We start from the raw sequence: 12058 nt of genomic DNA on the forward strand, positions 1-12058 counted from the left end.
TTACTATCAGATTTTGAAAGCACATACACACAAACACACACACAGGAGAAGGAGGGAGTTGTCTGTTATTTGCACACCTCATAAGATAATTTAGCTCTGAACACAAGATCATCAACTGGCTTAGCTTGAAACCCAAACCTTTTAAATTCAGCTAAGGAATTCCTTAGTCATTAGCCTTTACTGTACAAAAGTACTTACAGTTGGAAATGTCTAAGATGAGACAATCTTCTTTGATGGTGGTGACCTGTGCAGGAATTCAACTCCTCTGTCATCTTCTGTCCTTCAGTAAGACCTAGCCATAGAGTCCTTTCAGAGATAATAAGACAGACCAACCTCTAGCTGCCTTGAGCAGTCTTAACTGTTGGGCTTCTGCTCAAGGAAGCCAATTGCAATGTTATGAGAGAGGCCTGTATAATAAATAGAGATTACTGTCTAGCACCTAAAGTGGAACTGAGACCCTCACTGGCATACCCTGTAAAGAATGGAATTTGTGTCCTGGTGTGGTGGCACACAAGTCTAGCCCCAGCCCTCAGGGAGGCAAAGGCGGGCAGATTTCTTTGAGTTCAAAGCCAGCCTGGTCTGTAATGTTGAGTTCCAGACTAGCCAAGGTTGCATAGTGAGACCTGTCCCAAAAAAAAAAAAAAACAATGAGAAGAGAAAGAGAGAAGGAAGAAAGATGGAGGAGGAAGGAAAGGAGGAGGAAGAAAGAATTATCATTGAATCTGGAGCCATGGAGTGGCTGTAGCCAATGCCTTACTTGCAGGTTTGTGAGAGATTAACTCGCCCTGGAGGAGGGCCACTTACTGGCTTGGTCCTCATGGTATTCTCAGCCTGCTTTCTTACAGAACCCAGGACCACAGCCCAAGGGTGACACTAGACACAATGGGCTGGGCCCTCCCCCTTCAATCTCTAATTAAGAAAATACTGTAGGGTCTTATCGAGGCATTTTCTCAATTAGGGTTCCCTCCTTTCAGATGACTCTAGCTTGTGTCAAGTTGACATAAAGCTAGCTGCCACACCGTGGTTGTTTCTGTGGCTTTGTTGTTTTCTAGGGAGCTGGCCTCAAACTCAGAGCAATACAACCTGGACCTCCAGCACACCCAGCAGTGGCTGTGCTCCTGGTGCACTTGAGTTCGTTTTATACAGAGTTGGAAGAATGCCCTTCTAGTCAGAACCTCTGGAGTGCCCTGTCACTTTTAAAAATCTGGTTTGGTTTCTTTTTCTCTCACTACTCAGACTCCACATAAACCAGGTTTTCTCAAGAGACAGGCCTGTCGTGTGAAAAGGAAGGAACCAACTGGGGCTGGGCAGCAGTAGGTGGGGCCCATATAGAGTAATCAGCCTTACCAAAGCCATGTCTTAAAAAGTTAGGCCAAAGGATGCTTCATCCTTCCCTCACCATCCTTAGAAAAAGAAACAAGCTCTCGGCTCTCCACTTACCCCATAGGTAGAGGCTTTAATTGGAGGTTTACATAAACTAAAATTTGAGAGCACTGACTTAGTGAACCGTAATCACAGTCCAAGGTGGAAAGTTAATCATAATATCACAGTGACAGCTGCAGAATTGAGTCCACTGTAGAACAGCAGTGTACTGCAGCCAGAAAACACAAGCTGCCTCTCTCCCTCTCTCTTTGATCCTTTCTCCAGAGAGAGACTGGAGGCAGCTGGTTGTCCATGGGGCTTTACTCACGAGAGATTCCAACCAGAAGCAACTCGGCAACTGGCTTTTGCATACGTTTCTTGGCAAAATACCGAGATTTTCGTTGTTTAGTGCAAGGCCAATGGACTGGTGTCCATCCTTACATAGGCTAGGCAAGTGCTTAGCACTGAGCTGTTAGAGATGTGCAGCTCTCTGCTGATGCAAAGGTTAATTTAAAATGCTTTAAAATGCTTCCTGTTCAGGATTGGGGATTTAGCTCAGTGGTAGAGCGTTTGCCTAGCAAGCACAAGGCCCTGGGTTCGGTCCCCAGCTCCAAAAAAAAGAAAAAAGAAAATGCTTCCGTTCATCATAGTATGTTTCCCGATTTGGTCAGGCATGTTCACTTTCTGAAGAAGTGAATTTTCCTATTCTATGTACACCATTATGTACCAAATTATGGACACAGAAACATTGTGAACAAAGTTGCCAAGTTATAACAGCTCTGTTCTCTACCTTTCTAAATAAGGAAAGAAGACAATCTAAGTTTTGAAAAGGCTTACCTTTTCTTTCACTACAGAACACTTCTCCAGCTCATGACCATGCTGGAGCTCAGGGAGGAGACCACTGTGTGCCTTGTAGGTGGGACTGGGTTGCGTCCCTGACCAGGCGCCAGCAGCACCTGACTCACCCCACCCCCATCCTCTTCCTTCCCCAGGGTCATCACTGAAGCAGGGCAGTGCCGCCTACTACAGGATAGAAGATAAAGCAGAGCCTACTTGAGAAACACTACTACTCCAAATGATGGCGGGTTGTTTAATGAGTTCAGGCATGGTCAAATAGAGCGGTGAGCACCTCATTACAGAATTTGCTTTAAAAGCGATTTCAGGGCTAGTGAGATGATTCGGCGGGTCTGGGAACTGGGTACCATGCTGGCTGACCCAAGTTTGATCCAACATGTTGGAGTCCAACTCCCTCAGGTTGCCTACCGATCGCATGTTGTGAAGTGTATGCACGCACACACGCACACACACACACACACACGCACGCGCGCACACACACACACACAATGTGTGCACAAAAACAAACACTTCTAAAAGAGAGTCTTTCCCTTCCCCTCTCTCCCTCTGCCCCACCCTCTCTTTCCACAAAACACGACACACTCATGAGTACTTAGGGGACTGAGGCAGGTCATGAATTCAAGTCTGCTCTAGACCTCAGAGCAAGATACTGTCTTAAAGGAAGACGAGTATGGGTATATCCTCAGGTGTGACTTCCGTGTCATTTCTAATCTTCCCAATCCATTTCTGAGAAATCTCATCATTTATAACTGCCGTACATAGACTGCTTAGACATATAAATATTTTGCTTACTTTTTTTTTTCTTTTCTTTTTTTCGGAGCTGGGGACCGAACCTAGGGCCTTGCGCTTACTAGGCAAGCGCTCTTCCACTGTGCCAAATCCCCAACCCTGCTTACTTTCTTAGAAGTAGTTAGTCAAGCCTAAATTAATGTTTCTACCCTCTTTCTTTTTTTTTTTTTTAATTTATTTATTATATATCAGTACACTGCAGCTGTCTTCAGACATACCAGAAGAGGGCATCAGATCCCGTTACAGATGGTTGTGAGCCACCATGTGGTTGCTGGGATTTGAACTCAGGACCTCTGGAAGAGCAGTCAGTGCTCTTAACCTCTGAGCCATCTCTGCAACCCTCTACCCTCTTTCCAATAAAGATTCCTGTAAAGCCTTCCCTCCAGTAATCTCACCAGAGACAGCGAGACAGAGACAGAAAGACAGAGGTATATGCATATATTGTTTTGAGTCCATCTTGCTTAGCTCTTGGAATGGTGAATGTTTTGTGTGTGGTAACGATTCCAGATTTCCCTTGCCTATCGGTTTCCTTCCTCTGCCCTGCTTGCATCTCACCCTTTGTCTGGATCATTCATGGGACCCTCTGGACATCAGTGATCATTCATGGGACCCTCTGGACATCAGTGATCATTCATGGGACCCTCTGGACATCAGTGATCATTCATGGGACCCTCTGGACATCAGTGATCATTCATGGGACCCTCTGGACATCAGTGATCATTCATGGGACCCTCTGGACATCAGTGATCATTCATGGGGCCCTCTGGGCATCAGTTTTTCTGAGAATCGCCTCACAGTCATTAGCAGTGCACCCTGCTTGTGAACGCCTCCCCCCAACCCCCGCAGTTCTGCTGTCCCCAGGCTCAGGATCAGCTGACTGTGTTTGTAAAGCTGAATCCGGGAGCCTGTGGCCTGCTTCTCCCTCTTTATTGACTTATAGTATTCTTTTTTACAACGTGGACCAAATCTAGGATGTGTTATTCACATGACTTCCTAGTTCTCATTTCTAAAAGTATGTATCTTTTATCAATTCTGGAGCATTCTTATCTCAGTCTTTCAGCTTTTCCATCTATTTTAATTTCCATTGTGATACCCATTTTCTTACCCACAGCTCAGCTTGTGTTTAACTATACAATTAGTAAGTAATTTGGATGGTTATATTGATTATTTTTAGAATTTCTGTTTAGGGGGCTGGAGAGAGGACTCAATGGTTAAGAGTGGTTAGAGGTTGGGGTTGGGGATTTAGCTCAGTGGTAGAGTGCTTGCCTAGCAAGCGCAAGGCCCTGGGTTCAGTCCCCAGCTCCGAAAAAAAAGAAAAAAAAAAAAAAGAGTGGTTAGAGACTCCCAGAATCCAAATCAGGAGCCTGAAACTCCAGCTCCAGATTATCTGCTGTCCTCCTGGCCTCTGTGGGCACCTTGCACTCACACATGCACAAAATTTAAAAGACTTTAAGAAGTTCAGCTTTTGGACTGGAGAGATGGCTCAGTGGTTAAGAGCACTGACTGCTCTTCCAGAGGTCCTGAGTTCAATTCCCAGCAACCACATGGTGGCTCACAACCATCTGTAATGGGACCTGATGCCCTCTTCTGGTGTGTCTGTGGTGTGTGGTGTGACAGTGTACTCACATACATGAAATAAGTCTTTTTAACAAAAAAGAAAGCCAGCTTTTAGTGACAGAGGCCAAGAAGATCTGCCCTGATGAAAACATTGAATCACGAGGTTTTATGGTTTTTGTTTTGTTTTGGGGGGTTCTTTCTTTTGTGTGTTGTTTCTGTTTTGACACAGGCTCTTACCCTGAAGCCGAGACTGGCCTAGAGCTAGCTCAGAGGTCCTAGGCTGGACTTTGCTCTGACCCCCCAGCCTCTTCCTCTCGAGTGCTGGGCTTGCTGTGTGCCCACCACACGCTGCCCACACCTCGTGTTTGCACCTTCTGTTCTGTCACTCTGCCTTTGAAACTCAGCCCTTCATCATTATTGACTCACCCACATGCCTAGCCCTGCTCTTCTCACTCTGAGATTTAATTTTCCTAATCAGTGTATTCATATTCAGTCCAGCTTCGTGAAATTACTGTTTCATCATAAAGTTTCAGCTTTATGCTCTCAGCCTTCCAACGTGGAGAGCTGGCTTACTTCTCACGTGTGAAGAAACCGTCAGTCGTTTTTTTTGTTGTTTGTTTGGGGTGTGTGTGTGTGTGTGTGTGTGTGTGTGTGTGTGTGTGATTAAGCCTGGCCTCTCATTTCACCCTCTTTCATAGCTAAAACTGTAGACAAATGCCGCCACGCCCAGCTGAAAGAGCGTACCCCAAAACGGGGAGCCGCGTCTCTCGCTCCGATCGTGGGGTGGGGTGCCCCCAGGAATCACAAGTAGCCGGTCTTGATGTAACAGCAAGAGGTAGCTTTTATTAACGAGATCCCGGGTCTTAGCGGGATCCCGGGTCGACACGTATCTCACACAGGAGACAGAGGAATCGACCCCGAGCCTCCAGACTCAGGGGTTTACATAGGGGAGGTTAGGGGCATTCGCGCAGTTACACATGATTGGTCAATTCAAATGGTGCACAGTTACTTTCGGCGCGAAATGACATCAGCAGGAGTACGTGCTCTCCAGCAGCTCGGCAGGCAGGTAGGGTGGCTCATCTCACTCAGGGGGTGAAGGAAGGGGAGGGGGTGGCTACGGATGGTCAATTTCCTCGGGGCTGATAGCTGGTTTGGCAAGTCCTGTCTCTGGCTCTCCCTCAGGCACGTCCGGCCCTGCACATCCGGCCTCTGACAATGAGCAACCTTTATGAAACTCTAGTTCTACATTACATCCAGACTCTGACAACGAGTAACCTTTTTAAAACTCTAGTTCTACACAGCCATTTTTTTTTACCTATCTTCATTTTGTAAACTCTGTTTTGAATAATGTCTAGACGCATAAAGTAGTTCAAAATAGTTTACAGAAGTGCACTTTGCCCTCCTTCTAGCACACACTTTCAAGCATAGGATATAGTGCTGGCAACTGTAGTCACAGTGTACAGTGAGTATTTATAACTTTATGCTACCTCAGTGTCCATTTTTAAGTAGAAGTTTAACTTTTATACTAGACGCTGTCACCCTCTACACATTTCCAGTATTGTCTGTACCTCACCCTGACAGTTCCAGCTGATGACCAGAGACAGAAACCTAGTCACTTCTGTCCTGCCTGACTAGGCATCCAGCTTCTCTGCCACTTCCTGTTAATGGACATGCACAGGTTTGCCTGAGAACGTCAAATGGCCTCCTGGAACTAGTGTTCTCTACTTTAAACCAGCCACCGGTAGCTCCCCGTACACAATGAAACTAATGAGCACCTTGGCCCAGGGCCCTCTGTCCTTGCACCAGTGACTCCCAGGAACGGAAGCACCACATGCATGCCCAGGTCTGTACATATTGAAATATGCATATCATGGCTGGGCTGTTAAAATCATGCCCGAAACTGGAGGGCAGAACTCTGAACCCTGAAAATGAGGCCAGTTAAGAAGACTATGCAGAAAGATTAGGCTTCTGGTGAGTACTGGAAAGAACTCAGTTGTTCAACTTCAACAATATATGATAGTGAAAGTCTTTAATCTCAACCCTGGTCTACATAGCAAATTCCAGGACAGCCAGAGATACATAATAAAACACTGTATCAAATGAGTATGAAAATAGATACTTAACTTTGTTTTGTGGGTTAAGTTCTGATGTTTTGAAACAAGTCCTAAATGCCTTTCATTTGGCTGTCTCTTTCTCTAAGCCTAAGGAATTTTGTTTTTCATTTCATAATTAATTTCACTAAATTTTTCTATTCCTTTTAAACTTATCTTACCTCTTTCTATCCCATAACATTATGGTTTGAATCTCGTGAGTGTATGTCATACTCCCAAAACATATCAGCTATATTCTTTATTTTTTTCCTTACAAATATAATTTGTGGTAGTTTGTATATATGATTTGCCCAGGGAGTGGCACTATTTGGAAGTGTGACCTTGTTGGAGGAATACCCTTGTCCTAGCTGCCTGGAAGCCAGTCTTCTCCTGTTTGGAACAAGAGGTAGAACTCTAAACTCCTCCAGCCTCATGTCTGCCTGAGTGCTGCCATGCTCCCACCTTGATGATAATGGATGGAACCTCTGAACCTGTAAGCCAGCCCCAATTAGATTTTGCCTTTAAAGGTGTTGCCATGGTCATGGTATCCGTTCATAGCAGAAAACCCCTAAGACGTAGTTGTATTACTTGTTTAGCTTTGTCCCACACACACTGAAAAAAAAAACAATGATGACATCCAACTGTTGAGTGAAATAATAAAAAATGTACCATCCCACACTAGTACCCAGCTACTCTCTGGCCCCAGCGGTCCCACCACTTCCATGGCTAGCCCCATGTAGTGATCACCCATCTTGAAGTTCTCTTGCATGGATCCTGATCACATTCCCTGTCGGCGCCTGCACCGACACGGTACCGAGAATCGGGTGAAAGCCTGTGGGATGAAAGAAACACACACACACAGGTTATTCGTGTCAAGCCAGAAGAGGAAGAACCCCTGGTTTCTTTATTGACCAAACTATATATCCAAAGAACACCACTTAGCAGGTATCTGCCAAGCACAGTGGGGAACCCTGGCTGAGACTTCAGTAACAAAGGACCTACTACGTGACCTGAATAAATTAGGAAAATAACCAGGAAGGCCAGTCTAATTCTGACTCCGGTGAGAAGTACCTGGCCAGACTGCCAGTTGGGAACAAAAGGCTTCCACATGCAAGGGCAGGGCTCAGCAGGGGTCAAACCTTGCTGGAGACCCAGAAGGGTCTTTTTCAGGCTGAAAACATTCCATGAATGCTCCCTAGGCAAGCGCTCTACCGCTGAGCTAAATCCCCAACCCCAGGGAGAGGCTTTTGATCCTACAATCTAAGACTAAGGCCAATACGGCTCCCACAATTCCCAGCCATCTGCTCTCCCTGTAACCCAGTAAAACCAAAGCTCTAAAGGCTTGCAATTTATCAAGCAGATTTATATCAGTAAATTCTCATTCCACAAAACGTCTGCACAATAAACTCAGAGCCAATTGTTATTGATATAAACTGCTCACCAAGATAAGACAAATTGTCCTGTAATTATGCATCCCTTGTAAGATATTCATAGCTACCTGTGGCTAATTAAAGCCACATGGATCTGGGTCATCTTTCTCTTCCTCCATCTTCCTTCCTTCCTCCCCCTCCGTCCTATCTCTCCCGCCTCTCAAAAACTCTCAGCCTGCCCTCCTTTTCCACTGTCCAATCACAGGCTCCAGCCTTGTCTCTCACCTACCCTCACCTGCTTACAGACAGCAATCTACATCCAACTATATGGATTTCTTGAGAGAAAAGTAGCTACTAATGAAAGGAAAATTATACAGATTTGAGGTTTAAAAATATGAAGTTAAAAGAATAAGTTTTAAATTCAGACTCAGGACTAAACACTGTGAAAAGCAAGCCCAGGCAGCCCCGCCCTGCCGCTAGAACTAACAGACCATAAAAGGAAAGGAATGCAGAACAGACCCGGAGTACCAGATCTGACTCACAGGCCACCTGGCAGGAAGAGATAAGCCCCCAGCCCCCGACATCCAGGATGCCCCAAACCTGCCAATGTGTGTAGCTATACCTTATTACCTCATCATGTAAAATAGCCAATCATATGTGAACATGTCTATGTGCCTCGTTTGAATCCACCAATCCCCGTAACTATGCATCTGCTTCTGTACGCCCGCTTCTGCTTCCCCAATCCCTATAAAAGCCCCATGCTGGAGCTGCTGGGCGCGCAAGTCCTCCGAAGAGACTGTGTGCCCGCAGGTACCTGTGTTTTCCAATAAACCCTCTTGCTGATTGCATCCGAGTGGACTCGGCTCGGTCATTGGGCACTTGGGACTCCTCCTGAGGGAAAGGTCCTCTCTGGGGGTCTTTCACTACTAAAATATTATACGTACCAACAACAATGAAACTAAAAAAATCGCAACTCTACAACACATAAGAATAAATATATAATAGGATTATGCATGCACACATAAACTAGCCAGTCAACCAGCCAATGAACAACCAGGACTGAAAGAGCATGCCCCTAAACGGAGAGTCGAGTCTCTTGCTCCGATCGAGGGGTGGGGTGCCCCCAGGAATCACGAGTAGCTGGTCTTGATGTAACAGCAAGAGGTAGCTTTTATTAACGAGATCCCGGGTCTTAGCGGGATCCCGGGTCAATACGTATCCCACACAGGAGACAGAGGAATCAACCCCGAGCTTCCAAACTCAACTCGGGGGTTTATATAGGGGAGGTTAGAGGCATTCTCGAGGTTACACATGATTGGTCAATTCAAATGGTGCACAGTTACTTTCGGCGCGAAATTACATCAGCAAGGAGTACGTGCTCTCTAGCAGCTCGGCAGGCAGGTAGGGTGGCTCATCTCACTCAGGGGGGTGAAGGAAGGGGAGGGGGTGGCTACAGATGGTCAATGTCCTTGGGGCTGATAGCTGGTCCGGCAAGTCCTATCTCTGGCTCTCCCTCAGGCACGTCCGGCCCTGCACATCCGGACTCTGACAATGAGTAACCTTTTTAAAACTCTAGTTCTACAGGACAACAAGGAAGAGAACAAGAAAGAAGAAAACTGTGTAGCGATAACTTTACTCCCATCTGCACTCTTTTTCAATAGTCCATGAAGAGATTCTCAGCTGCACCTGTGTGTACTTCAGCCCTGGTGACTACGCCTGATGCTGATTCTCTGAGAAGAGCCTTGTCCTGTGGTTGCCAGACCCTCCCTGGGACGGGAAAGGGCTGAGGACTGTGTTCAGACACTGAGTGAGCTGAGAGAAGGAGACCCTGAACTGACTTGGGACGATTCCTTCATAGGAGATGCCCAGACGTGCTTTGCTACCAACAATCACAGAACACATTTTCCTCCAGTGCACAAAGTACATACATCAGGTTAGACCACATTAGGCTTAGAAACAAATTATAATTCAAAGACTGAAACATGAAGTATCCTTTCCAGCTGCAACAGAGTAAAAATGTAGACAGTGATACAGGAGTAGAAACACAGCACCCCATCATCTGCAAGGGGATCTCCCCCAGATTCCCAGTGGGGTCCTGGAGTCAGAGTGCCAACCCCTGCACACACGGTTTCCCTGTGTGCCCTACACTGCCACACAGTACTCCTGCCACGATGCCCATGCCTCCTTGTTTTTGGTCACTGTACCTCCCTTTTATGATTGCTTTTGCACTTCAGAGAGATCTCAAAGTAAAGTGGAGGTTTCCCAAACACAAGTACTTTTACATGTGGTCATCAGTTGGGTAACTTATTAATAAGAGGTGTTTTAGGGTCTCGATTGCTGTGACAAAACACCATGACAAAAAAGCAAGTTGGGGAGAAAGTGTTTACTTCGCTTACACTTCCGCTTTGCCATTCATTATTAAAGGAGGTCAGGACAGGAACCCAAACAGGGCAGAATCCTGGAGGCAGGAGCTGATGCAGTGGCTGTGGAGGGGTGCTGCTTACTGGCTTGCTCCCCCTGACTTGCTCAGCCTGCTTTCTCATAGAACCCAGGACCATGAGCCCAGGATGGCACAGCCCACATGTGCTGGGTCCTCCATAATCATTAATTGAGAAATGCCTCACAATCTCCTGGCATCATTTCCTCAACTGTATCTCTTTCCTCCTTGATGACTCTAGCTTGTGTCACATTGACACAAACAAGACAGTTGCTAGAAGGTAGCTTATAGGGTCTGATGGTTTACATATGCTTGGCCCAGGGAGTGGCACTATTAGAAGGTGTGGCCTTGTTGGAGGAAGTGTGTCATTGTGGAGGTTGGGCTTGGAGACCCCCCACTCCTAGCTGCCTGAGGATGTGTACTCTGTTCCTGGCTTCCTTTGGGTGAAGATGTAGAACTCAGCTCCTCCTGCACCATGCCTGCCTGGATGCTGCCATGTTCCCACCTTGATGACAATGGACTGAACCTCTGAACCTGTAAGCCAGTCCCAATTAAATGTTGTCCTTTATAAAACTTGCATTGGTCATGGTGTCTGTTCACAGCAATAAGACCCTAAATGAGACATAGGGGTACACTGCACAGTTGAACAAAATATGTTCTAATTAGGGCTACTACTCTGACTGCAGACGGGTGTTCATAAATTAAACCATAGAAATGGGATACTACTATATGTAGAAGTTGAACACACTTTCTAGAAAAGATTTCACATGTGTGTCTGTGCGCACATTCATAGAAGTGCCCATAGAGGCCAGAAGTGTCAGATGCCCTGGAGTGGTTTCCAGGCTGCCCAATGTGAGTTCAAGAAGACCAGCTTTGGCCCTTTGGAAGAACAGCAAGTGCTCTTAAGGGCTGTATCATCTCTCTAGCCCTAATGCACACTGTTTTTGTTTTTGTTTTTGTTTTTTTTTTTTTTCTGGAGCTGGGGACCGAACCCAGGGCCTTGCGCTTGCTAGGCAAGCGCTCTACCACTGAGCTAAATCACCAACACCGTAACGCACACTCTTGACCAACGAATTAAGAAGTCAGGAGGGAAATTAAAAAGATCTTGAGACATTTGAAGTTGAAAACACAACAAACCAAAACTTTCAGTAAAGAGCAAAATCAGGCCATGGGAGGTCTGTCGTGGTCAACATCTCCATTCAAAAGAGAGCAAAGATTTCAAGTCAACTGCCTAACTTAAGTCAACTAGAAAGAATCTTAGCCCTCAGCAAGCTAAGTCCTAGCTCAACTGAGGGAAGCAAACATTTGGACAGAAATAATTGCAGAATCCAGAAGACATTCTTTATGAGCTTTACGAAATGAAAACCCTAAAAGGATCACAATTTCTAAGCCTTAGCTCTCCTCCAGCTTCCTCTCCCCTTCCCTTCCTTTAAAAGAAAACTGAGGCCTGCACCGTTATTCCCTCCTGTGCTGGAGGGTAAGTACACTGGCAGTTGGAATAAGTAGAAGGACATGTGAGAGGTGATGACCAGGCACCGTGGGGCGTGCCTGGAAGCCCAGCTACTCAGAAAGCTGTGGCGCCAAGATCGTGAGTGTTG

Source organism: Rattus norvegicus, chromosome 19 (genome assembly GCF_036323735.1).
Source record: "Rattus norvegicus strain BN/NHsdMcwi chromosome 19, GRCr8, whole genome shotgun sequence".
Lineage (NCBI taxonomy): Eukaryota > Metazoa > Chordata > Mammalia > Rodentia > Muridae > Rattus > Rattus norvegicus.